This window comes from Dendrobates tinctorius, unplaced genomic scaffold (genome assembly GCF_039654945.1).
Source record: "Dendrobates tinctorius isolate UK_male_01 unplaced genomic scaffold, ASM3965494v1 ptg000011l, whole genome shotgun sequence".
NCBI classification, from domain to species: domain Eukaryota; kingdom Metazoa; phylum Chordata; class Amphibia; order Anura; family Dendrobatidae; genus Dendrobates; species Dendrobates tinctorius.
Genome location: NW_027361679.1, coordinates 48,001,414 through 48,029,186, shown reverse-complemented (window position 1 = coordinate 48,029,186; position 27,773 = coordinate 48,001,414). Strand labels below are relative to the sequence as shown.

General features: G+C 45.0%; 1 protein-coding gene across 4 annotated transcripts in view; it reads right to left on the bottom strand.

Annotated features, from left to right (window-relative positions):
- The window catches only part of SHROOM3 (shroom family member 3), a 259,505-nt gene that overhangs the window by 128,182 nt on the left and 103,550 nt on the right, over positions 1–27,773 (bottom strand). For 2 of the 4 annotated variants that reach the window (XM_073541933.1, XM_073541926.1), the window contains exon 1: positions 8,234–8,825. The exons of 1 other annotated variant lie outside the window; for it this stretch is intronic. The gene's annotated coding sequence lies outside the window, so the exon portion shown is untranslated. Of the gene's footprint in view, positions 1–8,233; positions 8,826–27,773 lie in introns of those variants that run through there. One more of the 4 variants, XM_073541942.1, reaches the window with a different exon arrangement.

Genomic DNA, 27,773 nt, shown 5'->3' with positions numbered 1-27,773 from the left:
TTCCAAAAAATTAACAAACACAGTGCCTAACTACAAAAAAGGACGTATAGGCACTAAATAATGCATGAAAATTGAGAAAACATATTGCAAAACACCAATGTTACTAAATAACATACCAAGGCAAATTGCATATATTTATGCTCTGTCTGAATATGTAACTTGATCACTATATGCAATTTGCCTTGGTATGTTATTTAGTGTGGAGGAGAGGAGACTGTCCTCCAGGCCCTGGGTACCATACCCCTGTAAAAAAAAGAATTAAAAATAAAAAATCGGGGTATATTTACCTTCCGGCGCTGCATTCCCGGCCTAAGCGTTCCCAGTAATGCCTTGCGGCACGGTCCTGTGATGACGTAGTCTCGCGTGACTCTAGCGGTCTCGCGAGATCGCTATGGCAACGCGAGACTACGTCATCACAGGTCTCGCAAGGCATTACTGGGAACGCTGAGGCCCGTGATGGCAGCGCGGGACGCCGGAAGGTAAATATACCCCGATTTTTAATTTTTTTTTAGCATTTTAACATCCTATCTTTTACTATTGAGGCCGCATAGGCGGCCTCAATAGTAAAAACCTGGTCACACTTGTCAAACACTATGTTTGACGAGTGTGACCAACCTGTCAATCACTTTCCAAGCGATGCTTCAAATCGCTTGGAAAGTGCTTGAATATCGCACACGAAAATCGCGGCAAAATCGAGATCATAATCGCGGTAAAATCACGGTGAAATCGTGCGGAAAAAAATGCGCGATTTCTGGGAAGGAGTCCGGTTTTTAGTGAGCGTTTTAAAACGCTACGTGGGCCCACAGCCTTAAAGAATATTTTCTCTGAAACACCGCAGCCAGACTCTGATTTATGCTGCTCATGGTTTGGGCAGCATGAATAAAATGCAAGGTTCCCTTTAAAATAAACTATGGACAGTTCAGAGCCGATTTTCAAATTTTCCTTTTCATGTACAAATAATATTCTGTACATAGCTGGGGTCTGGATTCTAACACTTTCGTATATCATGCTAAATATTAAGTGCTTAATATTAAAGAGGGTCAGTCACCCTAAAAACTCAAATTCAAATATTTAGACATTCATATGGGGGTCTTAGGCCCTAACAAAATGTGAGCACACATAGTGCATTCTCATCCCACTTTTGTGCATTGCGGCCACTCACTGGACATAGGATCACATATCAGCGGGCAGTCGTCACACACAGGAGGGAGATGAGAATGCGCACACCCACTGTCACTGTGTATGCACGTGCTCGATCCCTGCAGTGTCAGTGTGTGGGCACTCTCATCTCACTCTACCTGTGTGTAGCGGCCGCTCGCTGCACACAAGATCACAGCAACTGTTTCCAATGCTGATGGGAAGGGGAGATGAGAATGCGCAAACACTGACACTGTAAGGATTCGAGAGTGTGCATACACAGTGTCAGTGGGTGTGCACATTCTCATCACACTCTCCTGTCAGCATTGGTCGACTCAGGAGAAGTAGTCAGCTGTTGGCCTAGAAATAAGTTGGATGGCTATCTTGCGTTCAATATTATTTAACAATTTCCACTACAAATTGGATGATCTGTCAGGAGCTCCTTCTGTATGGCAGCTTTGTACAGTATAATAGTGTGAATGTAAAAACAAAACTGACATAAATTCCACTTATTAATAATGCAAGTAACACATGGCAAGATACATCAAGCACAAACAATTGATGCTGGCAGCCAGCCAGAGAGGGCATGAAAATAAAAACGTGCACATGAAATGAGGCAACATTGCTTCTTTCTATCTGTATTGGTGATGATTATATGATACACATCTGTTCTACAAGAACTATCCCCTATGCACTAGACCAGCAACAGTTTGAGTAGGAAGAAATTTCTCAATATGAGGACCAGAAAGTAGCTCAGGGAACAGATCAAAATTTATTCTAGAGGCCCTCCATATTTGGACTAATGTCAGTGTTGCTCGGATTTGATAATTTTGTAAAGTTGAACACAGAGATCAGATTTTCTGGTTTCAACTGATTTTGATGGAAACTACTGATATTATGTCTTTTGTGTGATCCGTCAGGCAATTGCCTATTTTCCAATGTCAGGAGACACCGTGATGTCACAGACTGGACTTGGCGACACTGGCCATTCCTGATCTGGCCAATATCTGTGATAACTGCTTTCAAACATATCACAATCACGCCTATCCTTAAAAAGCCAACCCTCGACCCAACCGCTATGTCCAGCTATCGCCCAATATTGTTGCTCCCATTCGCTTCCAAACTCCTGGAACAGCACGTCCACGCTGAACTTTCCTCCCACCTATCATCTAACTTGCTCTACAATCTACAATCTGGTTTCCGCCCCCATCACTCCACTGAGACAGCCCTGACCAAAATTACTAATGACCTACTTACAGCCAAATCAAATGGACAATACTCTATACTCCTGCTTGTAGACCTGTCCTCTGCATTCGACACAGTTGACCACTGCCTCCTACTACAGATCCTCTCCTCCTTCGGCATCAAAGACCTCTCCCTATCCTGGATCTCCTCATACCTTTCCAACCGCACATTCAGCGTTTCCCACTCCCACACCACCTCCTCATCTCATCCTCTCTCTGTTGGAGTCCCCCAAGGCTTTGTTTTAGGACCCCTACTCTTCTCAATCTATACACTTGGTCTGGGGCAACTCAAAGTCCCACGGATTCCAGTACCACCTTTATGCTGATGACACTCAGATCTACCTCTCTGGCCCAGACGTCACCTCTCTGCTGTCCAGAATCCCAGGGTGTCTATCAGCCATATTCTCCTTCTTCTCCTCTCGCTTCTTCAAGCTCAATGTGGAAAAATCTGAACTCATCATCTTTCCTCCATCTCACAGATCTTCCTTACCCGACCTAGCTATAACAATTAATAACATCACACTTTCCCCAGTACCGAAAGTCCGCTGCCTCGGAGTAACCTTTGACTCTGCCCTGTCCTTCAAACCGCACATCCAAGCTCTTTCTACCTCCTGTCGCCTCCAGCTCAAAAATATTTCCAGAATCCGTCCTTTCCTCAACCCTCAATCTGCTAAAGTGCTTGTGCATGCCCTCATCATCTCCCGCCTCGACAACTACAACATCCTTTTCTGTGGTCTCCCTGCTAACACCCTCGCACCACTCCGGTCCATCCTTAACTCTGCTGCCTGACTAATTCATCTCTCTCCTCGCTACTCCTCCGCTTCTCCCCTCTGCAAATCTCTTCACTGGCTCCCATTCCCTCAGCGTATCCAGTTCAAATTACTAATATTGACCTACAAGGCCATCTATAACCTGTCTCCCCCATATGTCTCTGAACTAATCTCCCGATACCTTCCCTCACATAATCTCTGGTCCTCCCAAGACCTCCTTCTCTCCTCCACACTTATTCGCTCCTCACCCAACCGCCTCCAAGACTTCTCCCAAACTGCCCCTATTCTCTGGAATTCTTTGCCCCAACAAGTTCGACTATCAACCACATTTGGATCCTTCAGATGGAACCTGAAAACCCACCTCTTCAAGAAAGCCTACAGCCTGCAATGACCCCGCCACCTCCTTCTCTCTCACCACTACCGGTGATATCACCTCAGCCAACACCGGAACTGCTGCAACCGACCAACCTACTGTCTCCTTCAACACCATCCTGTAGCATGAAAGCCCGAAAGGGCAGGGTCCTCTCTCCTCTGTATCAGTCTGTCATTGTTAGTTTGTTTACTGTAAGTGATATCTGTAATTTGTATGTAACCCCTTCTCATGTACAGCACCATGGAACCAATGGTGCTTTATAAATACATAATAATAATAATAATAATAATAATAATAACTGCTTTCAATGATAAGAAATATTTATTGTTTTTACTAGGTTAGCGAATAAAATCTATGAATGGACTGAACTGAAAAGATTTCTTCTTTGGCCAAATTAAAGATAAATTGGCAAATACAATATTTTAGTAGTCAAACAAAGAGTAATACCATTCGAGCAGAGAAGTGTTCAGCTTAACCCAGTGCTGCGTCTGCCATCTTCTAGCTAGAAGTTGACAAGGTTTGTAGTGATCTCCATCATTGCCTGTAATGTTTCATTAATGCATCCAGGAGATAGTTTTTGTTATAAATGGAATTAAAGTGACCAAGGAGAAAATCTGCAGGGACTTAGGCTGTTCTTCATTTATTTGCAATGATTGCGTCTGAATTCTCTGATTTTGTCCCAATATGTAAAAATATACTGGTAGGTTAATTGTCTTCTTATGAAATAGGCCTTAGTGTATTTCCCATTGGCGACAGTGACTGATGACTATTTATTATCTATCTATCTAGCTATCCCATAACTATCTGTCTATCTATCTATCTATCCCATATCTATCTCTCTATCTATCTATCCCATATCTATCTATCTATCCCATATCTATCAATCTATCAATCTATCCCATATCTATCAATCTATCCCATATCTATCTATCTATCCTATATCTATCTATCTATCTATCTATCTATCTATCTATCTATCTATCCCATATCTATCTATCTATCCCATATCTATCTATCTATCTATCTATCTATCCTATATCTATCTATCTATCTATCTATCTATCTATCTATCTATCTATCCCATATCTATCTATCTATCTATCTATCTATCTATCTATCCCATATCAATCTCTCTATCTGCACTGAAATTACCTTACTGCATTACGTGTCTAATCTTTAATGACTAGTTCCATGCAGTTAGCCCGTCAATCAGCCTATCTTGTAGCATTTAAAACTAAGCACTGTCCTATACTTAAGCACCCTTCTGGCATTTCTCAGAGACAGCTTTATTGCACGTCAGTCAGCCATGAAGCCAGGTATGAGCACATAGAAAGGTATGAGAAATATTCGGTGTAACGACGCTCACCACTTTATTAGTGAAGCGCCTTACAGACTTACAGATGTGGTTGAGCTGAGTTGGCACAAGTATTCAGCATAACACAATGTGTTACTGTGGGTTTGCGTGGCTCTGTGGGTAGACTTATTGCTTCATTTTGAGAGCTTGAGGCACTAACAATGGGCCCCTAGAGATCAGCCTGGCCATGTACATGAGATTTTTTTTTCTCCAAACACACCACTGTTGTTGGAGCCCGAAAGCATTGTCATGGTCTCCTCATGGGAAACTGAGATCGGAGAGGTTGAATTTTTACCTGTATAAATATTTGTGTACATGAGATAAGCGTCACTGCATATGCCGAATTTGGCAGCAGCTCATCACCCTACCTCCAGAGAAGGAACCTTCCCATTCATTGGTGCCTAACAAGCACTTTTCTAGGAAAGCCATTTGGGCTGACAGCTATGAAGAATATGCTCATCTGAGCTACCTCTATATATACTGTTCTATACGCTATACACCTCCATGTAGGTCTCATGTCTGACTACACACATAGCAGGGTTTTCACAAGTTTCCACATATTTTACTTTATTTACTTGTATTATCGGAGAAATGCAACACTTGACTAGCAAGTTTCCAAACTTAAAAGACATATCTGCTAACACATACCATTCTGTAGATATGTCATCACATACACCTGCTCATAGGCAGGCATAGAAAGACATGGACAATGTAGATCTAGCTGTAATAACAACTACTGGCAGGAAATTGTCATCACTCTGACAGTTATAACAGCCAATCCATAGAAAATGACAAGAATAAAATGAGTGATATTTGCTAGCAATTACAATGTAAGCACGACAAAGATAGAACATTAGCACCACTGCAGTCTATAGAATGTGTGGAAATAAGCAAAGTTATTATTTATTATTATTTATAATTATTTAGCAATATTCTTTTTTAATTTAATTTTCTTTGGTACAGTTGCTAATTCCATATGGACCACAAATGTGTGTGGTATACAATGTCATTTCCATACTTTAGGGCTCGTGCATATGACCGTATTTTCGGGCCAAAAAATGGATCGCACTCGGACCAATGTTATTCATTGGGGCAGTGCAGATGAACGATTTTTTTCATTGACCAAATCTGTATATTTAAAATAATAGCAGTAGGCATGATTTTACTCCAGAAATTGGATGAGACTCACACACTGAAGTCTATGTGGGGGAGAAAAAAAATCGAATGTCATACGAAGACACAGTAAAACATCCCATGTTTACGGGTAGCTTGTAGTTCTGTGACATAGGAAACTGTAAATGGTCCTGTAAATGATTAAAATGATTAACGGCCTTGGAGTAAAAAAAACAAAAAAACAAAAACGGACTGGACGAGTGAGAAAAAAATCGTGCCACTTTTCTGCATGAAAATAGGAATGATTTTTTTATACAGCCTAAGACTGGATGCTTACTATATATACTCACGTATAAGCCAAGATTTTCAGCCCATTTTTTGGGCTGAAAGTCCCGCCCCTCGGCTTATACGCGAGTCATATACCGGAGGGGTTGGCCGGCGGGGAGTGTCGGAGATCATACTCACCTCTCCTGACATGTCTCTGCAGCCCCCCCGTGCTTGTTCCAAGTTCTCGGCACGCTGTTCTTCCTGCTTTCAGCGGTCACGTGGTACCGCTCATTAAACTCCTGAATATGCGCATATACATGAGTTTAATGAGCGATACCACGTGACTGCAGAAAGCAGGAAGAACAGCGCGCCGACAACATGGAACAAGCACGGGGGGGCTGCAGAGACATGCCAGGAGAGGTTAGTATGACGGGGGGAGCCATATTCACCTGTCCCCCGTTCCACCGCTGCATGTCGCTCTGCTGTCTTGCGTGAAAAGTAATTTGGCACTCAACTTAAGGGTCCATAGAAGAAAATTTTATAATGCAGTCTGCTGTCTTGCGTCCTCTGGCAGTGATGTTCAGGTCAGAGGGCACCATGACGTAGTTAGTATGCGCCCTCTGCCTGAACAGTCACTGCAGAGCCGGAAACGCTGATGAGCAGCAGCGACGAGGTGAGTATATAGGTTTTTTTTTGTTTGTTTTTTTTTAATTGAGGCAGCGGCAGCAGCTAAATGACTGGATTACCTTAGCTACCTGTGCAATATGAGAATGCATTGGGGCCACTCACTGTGCAGCATTATAAGGAGCCACCAATCACTGTGTAGCATTATAAGGGGCCACTCACTGTGCCGCATTATAAGGGGCCACTCACTGTGCCGCATTATACGGGGCCACTCACTGTGCCGCATTATACGGGGCCACTCACTGTACAGCATTATAAGGGGCCACTCACTGTGCAGCATTATCTGGGGCCACACACTGTGCAGCATTATCTGGGGCCACTCACTGTGCAGCATTATATGGGGCCACTCACTGTGCAGCATTATAAGGGGCCACTCACTGTGCAGCATTATAAGGGGCCACTCACTGTGCAGCATTATAAGTATTATACTGATGTCTCAATTAATTTTACCTTTATTGGTATCTATTTTTATTTTTGAAATAAGGGGCCACTCACTGTGCAGCATTATAAGTATTATACTGATGTCTCAATTAATTTTACCTTTATTGGTATCTATTTTTATTTTTGAAATTTACCAGTAGCTTCAGCATTTCCCACCCTAGGCTTATACACGAGTCAATAAGTTTTCCCAGTTTTTGTGACAAAATTATGGGGGTCGGCTCATACACGGGTCGGCTTATACACGAGTGTATATGGAAAGTGAAAAACAAAAATCACATTTGTTAACAGTGTAATTAGCAAATGGCAAGATGCCTCGATTACAAATGCCTTATGCTAGCAGCTAGCTAGAAACGGCATAAAAAAATAAGTGTTACCAACATGTAAATCAATAGAAACAGCAACAACAGAAGCACAATCAATAATTACAGTATAACAATAGTATATCACAAACAGCTAACTAGTAATAATAGTACTAATAATACTAGTAAACGTACCAATAACTAAACAGTAATAATATTAATAGTAACAGTACCAACAACTAAATAACATTAGTAACTGTATCAACAACTAAATAATAATAATAATAATAATAATAATAGTACAAACAACTGAATAATGATAAAATTTATGCTAGAACCTAAATGTTTAGTATGAGTTAATTTAGTCATTTTAGACTCATAAGGCCTCCTATCACACTAGGAAACCATATTCCACATATTTGGCAGGGAAGAGTACCCATTAGTGTTTTCTCAGTCAGATTGCTTCCATGAAATATCTAGTCGTCAAGCTCGTCCACTCCTTAATTAGGATCTATCGAAATCCACCATACATGCATTATCCATTTCCTTACCATTTTTACAGTGTCCCATGGGTAACGTGCCTTAGGCTTGCAATGATTGTGGGAAAAGGCACTATTAGACGAAACCAAGAGATGCAGCCTCCAAGCTATAGCACAGCAGTGACTGAGGCGTATTCAACAGTAAAAATCCCCAAGCAGCTCTTTTTGTACAAAGCATGTGAAAACCACACAGCAACAACCTCTGTTCCAATGTATCCTCCAACATGGACAAAAGCAGAAAGGACCCAACAAGAGCTCAGAACTTGTATCTCTGGCAAGAACTTGTGGTGAAGACTTTCCCCCTTCCTGCACTGAGACTGCAAGGCAGTAAAAGCCAGCACTTTGTCACAAGTGAATGATTTTCTCCTCCTCCCCCTCTCCTCCACATCACTCTTCCACAACCAGGTAATCCCACAAGGAGGCAGGCCCTGATAGGCTGGGACTCCCAGAGAAATCAATTTGCATCACAATGGAGATGAAGGCCCTTGGAAAGTTGGAAAATGGAATCTGGCACTGAAAAGTCAGGAGCTTCCCTCCCCCTTCTGCTGCTTATTGCATGCATGATGTTCACCCAGAGTAATGGTTACAGGAGGAAAGGTGGCATTGTAAGGATAGAAGAAATACCGGCCAGGGCATCTACTAAATATCCAGTCAGGGCCTACAAGAAGTCGGGAAGCAGCTGCCGGAGGTAAAAAGTTCATGCTAAGTCAAGATATTCAGGAGTGAGGGGAAAATAAACAAGTGTCTCTAAAGGAGACAGATCACATTTCCTAGTATGTTTTCTATTGCAAATCAGCAAACTGCTCTAGAAAACAACCACATGTGTGGAATCCAGGAAAACTCAACTATTGACTAAATAAGATCACAAAACTGTTAGCAAAACTAGCACTCTCTTGGGTCATGGAGCAAGAAACATGACCGAGCAATCTGTGATTATATCGGCTTGTGTGAATATATCTTGATGCTGATCTCTCCTTCAAACCACATATCCAAACCCTTTCCACTTCCTGCCGACTTCAACTCAAAAATATTTCACGCATCCGTTCATTCCTCACCCAAGAATCTGCAAAAACCCTAGTCCATGCCCTCATCATCTCTCGCCTTGACTACTGCAACCTCATGCTCTGCGGCCTCCCCTCAACACTCTCGCACCCCTCCAATCTATTCTAAACTCTGCTGCCCGACTAATCCACCTGTCCCCCCGCTATTCCCCAGCTTCTCCCCTCTGTCAATCCCTTCACTGGCTCCCAATTGCCCAGAGACTCCATTACAAAACCCTAACCATGACATACAAAGCCATCCACAACTTGTCTCCTCCATACATCTGTGACCTCGTCTCCCGGTACTTTCCTGCACGCAACCTCCGATCCTCACAAGATCTCCTTCTCTACTCCCCTCTTATCTCCTCTTCCCACAATCGCATACAAGATTTCTCTCGCGCATCACCCCTACTCTGGAACTCTCTACCACAACATATCAGACTCTCACCTACCATCGAAACCTTCAAAAAGAGCCTGAAGACCCACCTCTTCCGACAAGCCTATAACCTGCATTAACCACCGATCGACCAAACCGCTGCACGACCAGCTCTACCCTCGCCTACTGTATTATCACCCATCCCTTGAAGATTGTGAGCCCTCGCGGGCAGGGTCCTCTCTCCTCCTGTACCAGTTATGACTTGTATTGTTTAAGATTATTGTACTTGTTTTTATGTATACCCCCCTCACATGTAAAGCGCCATGGAATAAATGGCGCTATAACAATAAATAATAATAATAATAATAATATGCTGGCAATCACCTGCTGGGCGATATATATGCTGACGATAACGGTGACTTTTTACCCATAAAGAATGATTGTATGAATGATCATTCTGTGTGCATAAAATTCGGGTCGACCTGTCTAAAATTGAATGTAACCGTTCATCAGTCGTTTAACAGCCATGGTCGGCTAGTTTAAATGGGCCCATCCTAGACATATTATGGTTACGCAATCAATATATTTACACTCCCATATTATACGAGTCTTTAATGAAATGCATTGGTTATTGTAGAGCAGGGGTGGGGAATTCTTTTTTCTGTCAAGTGCCATTTGGATATTTAAGCCATCCTTCGTGGGTCGTACAAATTGCCCGTAATGCCACCCACAAAGTACGTCCTGATGCTGGCACTGGTGTCAGGGCGCATGTGCTCACAGAACAGGAAGAATTTAATGGGAAGGTCCAAGCACTGTGGTCCCCGGGCATCTGCTCAGGGGTCTTATAAAAGATCATTGGGGCCGTGAGCTTGAGGTTCCCCCATGGATTGGTCCGTAGAGAATCAAGCTTGAGTTTTAACACTTTGTGACTTTATTCAGGAGAATTGCAAAAACAAAACTTGCTCTGTGCCATTTCACATACTGCTGAAGCATCAGAGAGCAGGCTAATGACGCTCTGTGCGACGGCATGGGCATCTTCATAATGTTCTACAGCTTTATGCCATCACATGGTCTATCCCAGCTCTGTCACACTATTTTCTTTTCCACTTCACACCTATGGACAGCTGGGTTTGGAGCTCCACATTTCTACTATTTCTTATTCTTTGTTACCATCCCTGGGACCAGAACTCAACAATTCCCAGAGGAACACAACCTCTCTTTCTCTTTTTCTCTATCTCTCTCTCTTTAAGGCCACAGTCACATGTTCAGTATTTTGTCAGTATTTTACCTCAGTATGTGCAAACCAAAACCAGGAGTGGAACAGTCAGAGGAAAAGTATAATAGAAACACGTCACCACTTCTGCATTTATCACCAACTCCTGGTTTTGGCTTACAGATACTGAGGTCAAATACTGACCAAATACTGAATGTGTGAATGTGGTCTAAGGGTTCGTTCACAGAAGTGTATAAACAGTAGGTCCTTTTCTTATCCAGGAGAGTGGGACAAATTTTTTTCTCACTTGTCATCCATATGCTGTCCTTATACAATCTTGGCTTTTTTTTTACTCAGCAGCTTTCAGTCAGAGCCATATGGCATGCGATTGTTTTTCTCGCAATGTCCGATTACGAAGTGAAATTGCAGGATGCAAAAATACACAGAGCGGCACTTCCTCATTGAATAAAAGTGGTCTGAGTACAGTTCAATTTTTTTATGGGATTGGACTTGTCCGATTTATACGCAAGTGTGAGCAAACCCTAAGAAAAGGTAAAGATGGGCTCCAAATCTGGACCAATCATATTGTTACGTTTGCTCCCTTGATATTTAAACTTGTACAGAGTAGCTGCAAGTTCTTCACAAAAACACTGTAGCATTTTATACACATATTTTCAGTATTAAAAGGAGTCTGTCAATTGGATCAACCCTCCTAAGCCTTCTGGCAATGCGAGACATGTAATGACTGACATTCTGCTCTCCTGATATTCAGGTCTTACACTATAGTTGCAGCATTTCAGAGTCAAACATATTTGTATTATATACCCAGTGCCTGTGGAATGTTCATGCATCAGCAGCCAAGTTTATTTTAATACTAGCTATGAACCCGTTCTACGCCCGGGTGTGGAGCATTTTTATTGTTATATGGTCTCCCATCCTGGTATGTGCTGCCCCCCTCCTATACTGGTATGCATGCCCCCCTCATCCCTATCCTGTTATGCATGGTACCCCTCATCCCTATCCTGTTATGCATGGTACCCCTCATCCCTATCCTGGTGTGCACAGTACCCCTCATCCCTATAATGGTATGCATGGTACCCCTCATCCCTATCCTGGTATGCATGGCCCCCTCATCCGTATAATGGTATGCATGGCCCCCTCATCCCTATAATGGTATGCATGGTATCCCTCATCCCTATAATGGTATGCATGGTACCCCTCATCCCTATCCTGGTATGCATGCTACCCCTCACCCCTATAATGGTATGCATGGCCCCCTCATCCCTATCCTGGTATGCATAGTACCCCTCATCCCTATAATGGTATGCATGGTACCCCTCATCCCTATCCTGGTATGCATGGCCCCCTCATCCATATAATGGTATGCATGTACCCCTCATCCCTATAATGGCATGCATGGTACCTCTCATGCCTATCCTGGTATGCATGGTACCCCTCATCCCTATCCTGTTATGCATGGTACCCCACATCCCTATCCTGGTGTGCATGGTACCCCTCATCCCTATAATGGTATGCATGGCCCCCTCATCCTTATAATGATATGCATAGTACCCCTGATCCCTATCCTGGTATGCATGGTACACCTCATCCCTATCCTGGTATGCATGGTACCCCTCATCCCTATAATGGTATGCATGGCCCCCTCATCCCCATCCTGGTATGCATGGCCCCCTCATCCCTATCCTGGTATGCATGGCCCCCTCATCCCTATAATGGCATGCATGGTACCTCTCATGTCTATCCTGTTATGCATGGTACCCCTCATCCCTATCATGGTATGCATGGTACCCCACATCCCGATCCTGGTGTGCATGGTACCCCTCATCCCTATAATGGTATGCATGGCCCCCTCTTACCTACAATGGAATGCATGGTACCCCTCATCCCTATAATGGTATGCATGGTACCCCTCATCCCTATCCTGGTATGCATGCCTCCTTCATCCCTATAATGGTATGTATGGCCCCCTCATCCCTATCCTGGTATGCATGGCCCCCTCATCCCTATCCTGGTATGCATGGCCCCCTCATCCCTATAATGGCATGCATGGTACCTCTCATGCCTATCCTGGTATGCATGGTACCCCTCATCCCTATCCTGGTATGCATGGTACCCCACATCCCTATTCTGGTGTGCATGGTACCCCTCATCCCTATAATGGTATGCATGGTACCTCTCATCCCTATCCTGGTATGCATGGCCCCCTCATCCGTATAATGGTATGCATGGTACCCCTCATCCCTATTCTGCTATGCATGGCACCCCATTCCTCATCCTGGTATGCATGGCCCCCTCATCCCTATTCTGGTATATATGGTCCCCTCGCCTTCCCCAATCCTGGTGTGCATGGTCCTCTCACCCCCCCAATCCTGGTATGCATGGTCCTCTCACTCCCCAATCCTGGCATGCATGGGCCTCTCACCCCCCTATCATGGTATGCATGGTCCCCTCACCCCCTATCTTGATATGCATGGTCCCCTCACCCCCCTATCCTGATATGCATGGTCCCCTCCCCTCACCCCCCAATCCTGGTATGCATGGAACCGCTGATCCAGCAGTCATGTAATGTTAGCTACCTCTACCACACATCTGGGGGCAGCGCTGCCCGGGAACCACACAATGCAGGCAGCACAGCGGTGGGCCCTGCCATGTCTCCTGCCTCGCAGTCCGGCCAGACAGTCCCCAGGTCTGCTGCTCACAATGAGGAGGGAGGAGGACGTGGAGCAGCTCCCCTCACCCTCCCGGTGTGCAGTGGTGACACAGGCCCTGCGCACAGTCTACCTGACAGGCCATACGCACTCGTGCTCCAGAGCCTGGCACCGCGCCACCCCCGGCAACTGACAGAAACCCTGACAGGTCAGTGTAGACACTAATGTGCAGGTCTCCGATGCGAGTGCGGCTGGAGCATCGCTTCCGGCGCCTGTTAGTGAGGTGTGCAGGTCACTGACGTCATTAGGGAGTTCCCCGTGAACCACACCAGAGGTGGATTCTATAATATAATGCTTGGAGCATCACTCTGCACTGCGCAGGCGCGTCGCGCTTGCGCAGTCTATAGAGGCTTCAGACAGACTGACGCTCCCACCGTTATATTATAGATGCAATTGAGCTATTAAGATCTATGGGCCTGACACAGATCTCACAGAGAATCTTCCTCGAGAGATTATTTTTTAATAAAGTGGGCATTAACAGTGTGAGATATGAAGATAAGGAGAGCAAACTGTCAGTCATTACATGTCTTGAACTGGTAGATGGCTTAGGAGGGGTAATTCTACTGACAGATTCCCTTTCAGATGGCCATATACTTTAGAAAGTTGTTACAAAATGAGTGGACTTCTATTCCTACCACATTCTCTCAGTTCAGCTGAATGTGCAAATGTTCTTAATATGTAAATGATATTTAGATCTATGGGCTGGACACACATCTGTATTAGGATTTGTCTTCAGAGCTTATTTTTAGCTTCTATCAAAGTTCATGTAGCTAACATAATACAGGAGAACCGAACTTTGAACTCATTACAAACATGTTTGTAGCAGCAGCTCTCACACCTCTACAATATTGTCACACTGTCTGCCTGTCAGATGCAAGCTGAAGCACTGAGAGGAAACCGACAGACGTGATTAGTGCTGTACTTGTGGCGCCTCTGAGGCTCAGTCGCCACAGAGGTACTGCACCTTCTCCTAAGGTGTAGTGCCCCACCACCTAGGTAAGTTGGGAGCTCCTTTCCATGCTCCAACACTCACATCCCACATGACAAGGTAGTTCAGCACAACCACATTGAGGTCTCTCTCTCCTCCTAGACATTAGGAGTGCCTTGGTAGTTCCCTGAATGGAATACTGGATGTGCTGGGAGGTGGGTGAAGTCGAGATATATAAAAGAGTGGGAAAGTGTAGGATTACAGGTCAGTCTGACGGGAGGTCAGGCGGGAGAAGGTTCAGTCTGTAGGACAGTCAGTCAGGAGAGTCTGAGGACGGGTCTGAGAAGAAGGAGTGCTGCAGCTGCCTCAGTGATCTTGGCATGGGAAAGGAACAGAAGGAGAAAGACGTAGAACTGCAACCTAAGCTTCCATAAGAGAGAGCAAGAACAGTGCGGAACGAAGGAGTAGGAGAACAGAGAGGAGACGTGGGTTGGAAGAGGAACCCTGCCTATAGGTTCTCAGCGCAAGGCCGGGGCCCGGTCCCTGAGGTTGTATGGACACTTATGGTTCTGCAGCAGACACCGGTGGAGTAGTTGGCTGTAAATGTACTACTCCCATCTAAGACTTGGGGCCCAACAGCAACTGAATAGAGAGTCAGGACTCCAGAGAAGGGAGTCCCTGAGAGAGGCTACAGCTGTCTGTCATACGGGTAGAGTTGTTAGGAACATCTGACAGGAGGAACTTCAGAGTACCACGGTACTGGAGCTCTTCACATCTTAAGGCGCAATAGAGGAGTCGTTCAGGAAAGGTACATGTTGGCAGAGTGTTGGAAAGGAGAATCCTGACTTGCCGGGGAGGTTGATTGAGTGTCTGCCCCGGAGGACACGGCACGGAGGCAGGCACCAGTGTGTACCACGGACTGTGAGTAAAGCTTTGGAACTGCAAGCCCTGGTGTCTTCCATTCATTTGTGCGCTAACACCATCAGCACTGCTACATCTGGGTACCAGCATTCCTCACACTGCCTGCGCCTATCCTCATCTATTGCAATTACACTGCCCTGGGGTTACAGCTTCACCCGTGGGGAGCTACACCATCTATGCTGCAACACACCATCAGCCCCAGAGGATCTCCACGCAGCGTTGGCTTAACATCTTGCTTGCCAAACACCACAGGTGGCGCCACAAACTATTCCATTCCACTTAAACTACATCACATTTCACCATTACTTGGGTGCCCAGGGCCACGGACCGGGTCACCGCTGCTGTGACACATCCCGCTGACACCGGCCCGGTACCGAGTACCCCACAGCCCTGGGAGGGAGACCCATACTGTGTCAGTTATAATCACACACAGCTCTGCAGTCATATTAGGAGAGCAGACTGTCAGTCATTATCTTGCAGATATCAAGTTATCATTTTATTCAACTTTCTATGACTTGCATGCCCATATAGATGGCTTAGGAAGGTTAAACCTATTGATAGATGCCCTTTAAGATTCTCATGCATCTCAGATCGACCGATAGCTACATCTTTTTTTATTATTATTATTATTATTATTATTATACATTTCTATAGACAGCCTCCACACATGGGAATTGCCTGTTCGTTAGGGAATATTTCTGCCGTTAGAAGCGCTGCCCCTTTCCATAACTTTGATAGGTGAAAGTAGCTATGTCCTGTCCTGCTCTGAATACTCCCATTTTGTTAGATCAGCTTGAATTTGGGTTGAAAATGCAAAAGGTCACAACATTTTTGTGCAATTTCATATTGCTAAAAAATATGGCTATTCAGTGTTTTATGCCACTTTGATGTATCTCTCCTGACTCTCGTATGCATGAATGTTTGGCTCGACCAATTATTCACGTGTTTTCATTTGAAGGACTGATTTGGTATACGTCATGAATAATCGTCAGACTTACAGTATGCTCAACTCATCTGGTGGTAGCTTATATCAAGAGAACAAAAGGATCGGATGATAAAATTGAAACTGTCTGAACCTTATTTCCCCAACATTTTTCTGAAAGTGCCGTAGATAAAAAAAAATGTTTTAGCATGCCTGTAGGAATACCAAAGTATGCAGAAGTCAATAAAACTTCAGTTTGCTCTACAGGCACAGTATAGGACCAGAGCTGACTACAGATACATGGGGCATTAAAGGGAATCGTTAGGCTTTTGCTATGTAATCTGGGGACAACATGAGGTAGCTGATACACAGATTTTATTAGTCTGTATGCTGTTGCTTACTAACAATGAAGATTTATCACTAGGAGATCACTGACCATAGTGCATAAGAGCACTGGTCTGACCGTGTAGCTTACTCTCAATATACAATGTGCACAAAAGCTGTGGAGTGGACGGGGGGGGCAGCTTTTGAGGTCTGCTACGTGCTAAATCTATGAACTCTGATTGTGTCACAACTGCTGCACCCAGTAAAGTAACAGCTCTGTTTGCTACAAAATCAGGATCTCTTTTCCTACATTTTGCTGCTCTCAGATGAGGTAGCAAACACCTGGTGACAGATTCTTTTTAAAGAGAAGCTATTATCAGAAAATGACCTATTATTTAAATCCTTTTTTTCTTTTAAACGTATTATTTTAAAATATTTTTTTAGCTCTGTCTTTTTCCATATTACAATCTCTATTCAAAATAAATAGAATTTTAGAAATTTTCACCCCGGCCACTGGGGCTTTTTTAGACTCTAAATTCCTGTTGTTTCAGGAAACAACACATGTACAGTACATTAACAATAAACAGATTTTGTATCTAAGCATCTAATGGGCCTGTGGAAAGGTCATTGTGAAAGGAGAGGGAGCAGGGTCACTTGTGACATCACCTAGTCTTAATGGTGGAAATTGCATATAGCGGTGTTACCTGTCTTTGTAACTGTGCCTAATAATATGGAGCCTTGCTGAAAACTCTTTCAGAAAGGGCAATAAGTATGAGTTAAACAAACCCCTGTGGCCAGTGTAAAAATATAAAAGATTATTATTATTTTTTTTTATAAAGACAGGGATATAAAAAAACAACATTGGTGACATTTTTTTGAAAATACATGTAACACGAAACCTTGCTCAAACAATAAATCCTTTTATATAATAAGCCATTTTACATAAGGAGATATTCTAATCTCATATGATATGGTTGTGGACATTGACCTTCAATGTGATTAGACACCACTGTGTGTACCTGTTTGTAAAAAGCTTTTTGGATACTACAAATGAAAATGTGGAAATCTTTGACCATAACTATACTGTTTGGCAAAAGATATATAGTAATTCAAATAATAATATTAAGTATAGACATTTCATGACAACTCATACAGTACGTATGGGGCTGTCATCTCCTAAGAATCCCTGTTTTGGGGCAACAATGCAGTAACATTACACAAACTGTGTTGGGCCTTTTCTTAGGAACATTATGTATAGTAAAGCATATTTTGAGAATGTGCATATTAATATTGAAGTAGGACAGTCTATTTGTCACCCTACCAGTTTTTTTTTTTAACTGTACTTCTAGGCCTCCAAGGTTAGCGCCAGTAAATGCCATTGACATAGTTAAAAAAGTCATACATTGTAAACTCAAAGGACAAGTCACAAGAATTTAAAAGGATTTAGTGTCACATCAGGATAAGTACTTCTGGGTAAGAAAGAAGCTCTAGGCAGCCCATGAGAAGCTCCTAGGACTCCCAGACCCTAATACAACTGCTTCAATGTCTATTACTACTTTCCTCATACATCTCATTAATGCCCATTTAGATTTGTCACAGCCACATCCACTGAAGAGATGGGTGCTGGCAAATGCCCCATCAGATTGCTTGTATGATTCAGAGTGATAATTCAGCAACCTTGAACAAAAAGTCTAAACAATAGCGGAAAGAGTGATGTCAGCTTCTGGGCTTCTCCAGTAATGGCCGAAAGGAAATGTCCTACCAGTAAATTATGTCATTGACTCTCCTGTCTGCAGAGTTGTCAGCCTATGTAAATTTATTTTACAAGTGTTGGCAATGTGTTAGTAAATCCAAACACTAACCTAAGGCCGGAGTCACACTACAGCGAGATACGGCCGAGTCTCGCAGGTTAACACCAAGCTCTGGCACCGGCACTCTGGAGCGGAGCGTGCAGCTCCATGTATTGCTGTGCGGCTGCACGCTCCACTCCGGAGTGCCGGCGCCAGAGCTTGGTTTTAACCTGCGAGACTCAGCCATATCTCGCTGTGTGTGATCCCGGCCTAAATAATGAATGAAGTAAGGAATATTTTGACTTTGCTGTGTCAACATATTAGTTTATTAATGTCACACCTCATTATGTAGCTACGTAATTACTATGCTAGAATATAATTGAATAAGAATTTGCAATTACAATTTATACATTAAATAGTAAAAAAAATAGTCATGTTTAAACCCATGACACCGTCTTCACACATCCAACATTCATGGTCTGAATACAGATTGTAATGTACAGATTGGGCATTTGTCTCCAGATCCCAAACTGAATAGCCTGATATATATCTATGAGGCTGTTGAGTTTGAGTCATGAGACCTTGGCCATGACTTGTGTTTTTTTCTCGGTCTATATATGTCGGATGTGTGAAACTGGCCTTACACTCCATGACATACAGTACATGTACATCATGAGAACAATTTAGTTCCCACATGTTTTATCAATGATCATTCACCATGACCACAACATTTAAAGAGTTTGACAGAAGGAACAACTGTGGCATCTAAACAGTTTTCCATTGGGAGGAGGCTCCTTTGTCAGCTAAATTCCATCTGTGTAATGGGATCCCAAAGTGCTGATGAGTTGCTACCACTATGAAACACCTAATAATGGCCCCCAGGCATGACTGTTAGTAGAACACTTGTAAAAGGTACATAGGGCACATAAGTGGTGTAAGTACTGTAGCACATAAGTAGTGCAGTGCATTATGTAAGGACTGCTTGTTCTACACCTCTGTTGGGAACAAAAAATATTGTAACAAAAAAGAGGAATAGTTAAAAATGGAAAAAGCAAAAAAAACTGCCATTTTGCCCAGAAAATATTTTTTATTCTGGGAAAAACATACTTTTCTTATGGGTGTAAACTAGAAGCTTGGGCTGATAATGTTAGGTGTCAAGTTTCCCCCACTACACATAGGGAATCTCAAGCCATGTCCTCTGCGGTCTCCCATTCCTCTGCAGCCGCAGAGATTCCTGCTCAGAAGAGACGTCAGTCCCGGCGTCCTGCTCAGGCTGATGCTAGCTCCCTCTGGCTCTGCTATAACACCATGCTTGAGTCAGCAGCAAGCAGACGCTCCTGGGACTGTCCTGTCTTTTGCTTACTGAGCATGCCCGTGGGACGACCTCTCATTGGAGGTCAGAGGTCACATGCGCAGATCCCGTTCCTGCTCGGATTGGTCCACTGGGAAGGTCCCGGAAGGACGCCACTATAAAAGAGTCGCCTGGCTCCTCGGCCATGTGCTAGTATAGACTCTTGTGGCTTATGGTATGTATGATGACTGATGCTTGATACTGTGACTGACTCATTATGATCCTCTCCCTCTGGTTGGTTGTGCTTGGGTTCAGGGAATAGTAGTTAGAGTCAGCACCCACCAGTGGCATAGCAATCGCCACCATGCTCCCAGTCATCAGCACATGCTGGCGTCCGATGGTGCCAATCTGTCCAGGGCACTATCGTACCGCGTCGAGTGTTAACAACTGCCTGTGCAGTGCCATGCGCAAGTTGTGCACTTTCTTAGCCCAACCCTGGGTGATTACTGGCGTCCGCCAGAGCGGCACTGTGCACTTGCGCGCTATATTTGTAATAGTATTTTCTGCTGGCTCTGCAGTTTGTGGTGCCGAGCGCTAGAGGTCTAGAGGGAATCCTGTCCGGAGTAGCAGTTTACCATCTCTGCACGGTGGACCCCGGGTTGCGATCGCACTTTTTTATATTTTATATTTAGTGCGATCCACAACCCTAACAAATAAATGGCAAATTAGCTTTAATGGGGATAAATGTAAGGTCATGCACATGGGTAGAACAAACAAAATGTATAATTATGTGCTTAATTGTAAAACACTGGTCAAAACTGTCACTGAAAAAGACTTGGGTGTATAGGTGAACGACAAACTCACATTTAGTGGCCAGTGTCAGGCAGCTCCTGCAAAGGCAAATAAATAATGGGATGTATTAAAAGAGGCATAGATGCTCATGAGGAGAACATAATTTTACCTCTATATAAGTCACTAGTGCGACAACACTTAGAATACTGCGTACAGTTCTGGTCTCTAGTGTATAAGAAAGACATAGCTGAACTGGAGCGGGTGCAGAGAAGAGTGACCAAGGTTATTAGGGAACTGGGGGTCTACAATACCAAGACAGGTTATTACACTTGGGGTTATTTAGTTTTGAAAAATGAAGGCTTAGAGGTGATCTTATTACAATGTATAAATATATGAGGGGACAGTACAAAGACCTTTCTAATGATCTTTTTACTTTTAGACCTGTGATGGAGACAAGGGGGCATCCTCTACGTCTGGAGGAACGAAGGTTTAAGCATAATCACAGATGCGGATTTTTTACTGTAAGAGCAGTGAGACTATGGAACTCTCGGCCATATGATGTTGTAATGAGTGATTCCCTACTAAAATTTAGAGGGGCCTGGGTGCCTTTCTTGAAAAGTATAATATTACAGGGTATATACACTAGTTTCCTTAATATTGCGTTGATCCAGGGAACTAGTCTGTTTGCAGTATGTGGAGGCAGGAAGGAGTTTTTTTCCCCAATGTGGAGCTTACTGTTTGCCGCATTGTTTTTTTTTTGCCTTCCTCTGGATCAACATGTTAGGCTATGAGTTGAACTAGATGGACTTAAAGTCTCCCTTCAACCTCAAATACTATGTTGCTATGTAATGTTTGTGTATCACACTCCTTCTGCAGCACTGAATGCTTCTCATGCTGCCTAAAAAATTTCAATGAGGCTACTCAAGATGAAATAAGGAATCTAGCGTTTGTTAAAATGACTTTTCATTCTTGAATATATTTCAACATGCAATAAAATTGATATTGTGAAACACACAGCACAGTATCTCAGTATCCAGCATTTCCAGTTAGGCTGGACTAGGCCTTAGGCCGTTAAAGGGGAGGCCTACATGACAGGGTTGAGGGGACAGTTAATGAGGCAGACAGGGGTTAATTTTGGCAGAGTTAGGGTTGATGGCTTCATGGAGGTTTAGGGCGGGCTGAATGGCTTAGGAGGGGTGATAGGTGGAGCTTAATGGGGAGGCTTTAAGGAGGGGACTATCTTTCTAGGGGCAACCATTTTAGGTGCCCCTACAGCATGAATAGCAAGCTGCTTTACTTACCCCCTCTTCATGGATATCGAGGCGGTGTTAAAATGGCTGAGGGAGGCTGCGGGGTCTAGGGGTGCTGACTGGCTACAGGCCTCCATTCATGGCCTGCTTCAGGATGACGGGGACGGACACCGGCCTCGGAGATCCAGACCTCCGGAGCGCCTGAGTCCGGACACAACCCCATGGGTCTGGCGCAGAGTAAGGAGCCCCTCTAGGAACCCTCCGGTGGGGAACACAGGCCGCAGGCCGAGGGCCCGTGGTACAGGAGCCGGGAGGAATCCGCGCACATGGCGGGACCTTCAATGAGGGGAGGTGTCGGCCCCCCTCTTCAGACGCGGCGGGGCTGAGAGCGGACCCGGGTAGTGGAGCGACGGGTGCCCAGCGAGGAACGGGTCCCGCTCTGCAGCGCCAGGATGTGAGGCAGGTGTCGCGAGGGCCTGCAAGCCAGGCACCTTGTCAGAGGACCCGGCGCGGTGGCTCCGCCCACAAGCCGACAGCAGCAGGAGATTCAAATCAAAACCAGGAAGCTGCGTTGTCAGCTCAGTGCCGGTCTGCCACTCAACGAGACGCGGGGACCAGGGGAGCTGGATCACTGCGGACTGCAGGGCACAGAGTGGCTGGTGAGCAGTCGCTTAGTAGCGCATCCTACTCACCAGCTGCTATAGGAACTTTTATGTATGTTGCACAGAGTCAGGCAGGGGTTGTGGGGGAGGGGGGTACCAGCAGAAGGGGGTCCATCTCGGGTTATGGGGCTCCAGGGGAGGCTAGTGTGGGGTGGGGGAGAGATAGCAGCAGTGATGGTCACGGGCAGCATTCAGCTGGCCCTAGCTCTGCAGCCGCGCAGCATTACAACAAGGGAGCATGCCATCAACAAGCATCGCAGCGGATCAGGAGGTCCGGCTGTATGGATCCTCGGGGAACGACAGTCGTCAGAACACCGCGAACCCTGGAAGGAAGCGTCAGCATCTGGATTCTGGATCAGCGGCTGCTGGGAATACAGCACCCAGGCAGTCAGGTGAGGCAGAACCATTACCCTTTGTACAACCGGTGCTAGCGTCAATTTCAAGTGCGAATGTGAGGGTGAGTGAAAGAAGTGCTAGTGTCAGTGTGGGTGCAATTTTTCGGGGTCTGAGTGAGTTATGGAAGTTATGGGAATCTGGTGGGGCTGTGCCACCACCTGTGTCGGCGTGGTTAGGTAACTTGTGTGGACTTTTGGGTAGTACCGGGGTGGTGGGTTCATCCAATTTAGCAGCGGATTTGATGCCGGGGGTTCGGCGTCTGTTAGCGTGTCGTCAGCGGCCGACGGTACAATTCCTGAACGGGTATCGCAGGCTAGTGATGGGAAGGATGATGCACCAAGGCTAGAGGATGCGGCCAGAGGAGAGGTTTACGTGTGTTTTGAGTGGCCTTTAGGTATACATTTGAAAACGGAAGTGAAGGAAAGAATTTGGAAAGGAGAATATGTAGACATATTCTCTTTGCTCCCCCTGGAGTGTTTCAATCTAGATAGAGTAAGAAGGGATGAGTCAAGAAGATGGGATGAAGAAAGGAGGAGATATTGGCTGATTCCACGTACATTTAATAACTGGTTGCAGTTTTTCCCGATTCTAGCCTGTGTCATCGGCGAGAAGTCGCCTGAAAATTGTTCGGCGCTTTTCTGTTACATGGATGCGATAAGGGAGGCGTATAGGGTGTACGGGGATCAGGGTTGGCTCAGATGACGAGCAATTCCGTCAATGGAAGGCAGCGCGGCCTGGCATTAGGTGGGACCATAAGGACATTGCGTTATGGATGAGGGTAACTGCCCCGAGCAGACCGGGCCAGGGTGTTCAGTCCTTTCGCGGGAGCACCGGGGGTTCGGGGCAGTCAGGACACTCGGTGGCATTGCAAAAAGGGCTGTGTTTCTCATTAAATGAAGGAGCCTGTAGACTTGGGGCTAAATGCAAGTTTAAGCATGAGTGTTCCTCCTGTGGTGGTAACCATGGGGTGTCAAGATGCCTTAAGTGAAGTGGACAAAGGGGGTCAGATGGTGCTGGAAAAAGGTCTGACTCCGGTCCGACTGGAAAAGATGGATCGATTTTTAAGTAAATACCCCAATAAAGAGGCGGAAAAACATTATTGAGGGAGGGTTTTAGGGATGGGTTTAAAATCCCGTTCGTAAGCGTTCCTGTGAAGTTATCAACAAAAAATTTGAAATCTGCTATCGAATTTCCTGACGTTGTTGCGGAAAAATTGAGTAAGGAGGTGTCATTGGGACGGATGGCTTGCCCTTTTGATTCCCCTCCTGTCGTCAATTTGCAAGTTTCACCATTGGGGGTCGCACCCAAAAAAGAACCTAACAAATTTAGACTAATACATCACCTTTCCTTTCCGAAAGGTTCGTCGGTCAATGATGGCATTGACCCACAGTTGTGTTCGGTTTTGTACACATCGTTCAATTCAGCGTTGGTGTTGGTATGGGAGTGCGGTCGAGGGGCATTGTTGGCGAAGACCGATATTGAGGCAGCTTTTCGTTTGTTGCCGGTTCACTCCGATAGTATGCATTTGTTGGGTTGTTTTTGGAATGGGTGTTTTTTCATGGACCGTTGTTTGCCTATGGGGTGTTTGCTGTCTTGCGCCTATTTTGAAACATTCAGCATGTTTTTGGAATGAACAGTGAAGGAGGTGTCGGGCTTGCGTTCATGTATACACTAATTGGACGATTTTTTGTTTATTGGGGCGGCGCAGTCTTCTGATTGTTCGGTGTTGCTGCATACGATGGAAGGCATAGCGCTCAGTTTTGGGGTCCCGTTGGCAGGCTGAAAAGACGGTCGGCCTGGTTACTTGTTTGAGTTTTTTAGACATTGAGATTGATTCAATTGCTATGGAATGCAGATTGCCTATGGACAAAGTGGCGGACTTGAGATTGGAGGTGAGATGGGCAGGCAAAGCAAAGAAATTGAAGTTGAAGGAAGTGCAATCACTGTTGGGCAAGTTGAATTTCGCTTGTCGGATCATGCCGATGGGAAGAGCTTTTTTCCGTCGGCTGTCATTGGCGATGGTGGGGGTCAGGTCACCCACGCATTTTATCAGACTTAGAAAGGATCTGAAAGATGATCTTCAGGTTTGGGCACTTTTCCTAGAGTCATACAATGGAAGGTCGCTTTGGATCGCTCCGGATCACTCCGGTTGTGTCTGCAGAGGCTTTGGGCCTTTTGGTGGTCTCAGTTGGCGAGCAAGGTTTCAGGCTGTTCTTTCGGGGCACGTGGCTGGTTGAACAATGGCCACAGTTTTGGAAAGATAAGGGCTGGGCAACCAATCAGGTGTTGTGTGATGTTTTTCGGGTGGTTGTTGCACTTTCGTTGTGGTCGGAGAGCGTCCGTGATAGGAAGATCTGCTTCGGCTGTGAATCAGCTGGATCAGTAAAGGCCATTAATTCTCTGTCGTCACCAGATCAAGCGGTATTGAGAGTGTTGCAGCATTTGGTTTGGTTGGGTTTGAGCCTGAATGTTTGGATTACGGCGTCGGTGGGCCAGGCAGCGGTTGCCCCAAACATGGAATCTCTTTTTTGTTTACAACAGGAGTGGGCACAGAAATTTTCCTCCCAAGTCGAGTCCATGCAGATGATCTGCCCGGAAGCTTTGTGGAGCCTACCTTTCGGGCATTGAGGAAGTTGCAAACAACATCTTTGGTATCCGTAACGTGGGCGCATTATACCAGGGCTTGTGAAATGTGGGAGGACTGGGGTACAAAGTTGGGTGGTGACATGGGTGATGAGAGCAGGTTGCTATTGTTTTTAGGTCATCATTGGGAGTTAGGTTGGACGGTTCCGAAACTCACTACGTTTTTGTCGGGTTTGTCTTTCAGTTTGAAATTCAGGGGGATGCAGGATGTGACAAAATCATTTCGGGCTCTACAAACAGTTAAGGGTTAGAAAAAAGGGTGGAGAGTATCGGATAGGAGGCGTCCGGTATCATACGAGGTTTTGTTGATTTTAGGTGCAAGGTTAAAGGAGGTGTGTTATTCTCGGTGGGAAATAACTCTCTTTGAATTGGAATTTTCATTAGCATTTTTTGGGGCTTTTCATTTGGGGGAATTGGTTAGTCCTTCTAGGGATAGGAAGCAAGGTCTTTTGAGGCAAGATGTCGAGTTATTCGAAGATAGGCTGGTGATATTCCTGCGGTCATCCAAGACCGATACGGTGGGGAAGGGTTGTTCGGTAGTGCTCTTCGAAGTGATGGGTTCCCCCTTATGCCCGGTAAAATGCATGAGGAATTTTTTGAAAGTCAGAAACACTTGGTCTGGTCCGTTGCTGGTACATGAGGATGGGTCATTTTTATCCCTCTTTCAATTTGTGACGATTTTCAAACAATGTTTGATAAACGGGGGCATTTCACCAAAGCGGCCATTCTTTTTGCATAGGTGCGGCTATGGAGGCAGCCAAGCAGGGTCTGGGTGAGGAAGTGGTCAAGCGGATTGGGCGCTGGGAGTCAATTAGATTTCGGTCATATGTGCGCCTGTCCTTGTTATAAGTTCTCTCTTTTACTTGTCTTCCTCTATATTATGGTATACTAGCATATTGATTTAAACTTTTGTGGTATGTTTGTTTTCATTTCAGAACCTGAGCAGCTTCTCACATGGATTATGGGGCATTCCTTTGTCTTCTGGGCAGTGCTGAGGGCTGCGGTTCATCCGGACGGGCGCCAGTTAGGTATATCAAGGACTTTGTCGACTGTACGGTGGATTGTTAAGCGGGGCATGATTTGGAGCCGCTTGTTGCCCGAGTTCCACAGGTTTGTTCGTTTAGATCGGGCACCGGACATTTTAGTCATACATTTGGGTGGGAACAATCTAGGTAAACGACCATGCAGAGACTTGAACAAGGACATCAAGTTTGACATGTTGCGATTATGGTCTATGTTCCCAAAACTTTTGGTAGTGTGGTCAGATATCATTCCGAGAAAAGTCTGGTATGGGGCGAGGTCGGTCCAAGGCGTAAACAGGGCCAGGATAAAGGTGAACAGGGCAGTATCACGCTTTATGGTGAGGAACGGGGCAGTTGTGGTGCGCCATTGGGACCTAGAGTCAGGGGAAGGGGAATTTTGGAGAAATGATGGGGTCCATTTGAATGCGGTGGGGTTGGACTTGTGCTGTCTAGCCATACTGGAGGGCATTGAAAATGGGTTGAAGGTGTGGAGGGACATAAATGTCTGAGGGGATCAGGACATGTATGTTGGTAGCGTGGGGGGGAGGTCCTCGAAGTTGGTGATAACAGGAAATGGCGGCTCGGAAGGGGGGATCTCTGCAGGTCCTGGACTCCACCTTAGGTGGATTAAGTGGATGGGAACGTGTTGGTAAACCTTCGGGTTTTGGTGGTCGCTGGCCAGGAGAGTCTTGTTTCATGTCTTCGACCTGGTGTTTAGCGGCTGAGGCAAGGCTCTACATTAGACCAGATTTGGGCTTTAACATGGGCATGTTTTTACTTTTGGAGCTTCGAGGACCGTCCCCTCCTTGGAAGAATGTATAAAAATGTTTAAATTGTTATGTTAATTGTTAATAAAACGGCTGCTGTGGCCAATTTATCCAAAGGACTGAGTTGTTTCGTTATTTCACACCTAGGTCGGGTAGTGGTTGGATGGATTGGTTGGGTGGCACTTGGGGTATGGGTAGGCTCACAGGTATCACGAATACCCAATTGTCATGTAAAGACAAAGATGTTCCACATAGTGCCATAGGCTAGACAAGATATATGATGCACAGCAGCTGCATCTAAGTCAGGGTGAAACCTACTGAACTTGATCTCAAATATCTACAGTAAACTTTGTAGGAATTGGACCCATGGTGCCCAGTAGTAGTAGCAGCCTTCTTAAAGTACCCAGCAGTAGCCTTCTTACATTGAATAAGCATGTAAATAGTTACATCATATTAATCAACTGACCTTTTAAATGTATCTATTTG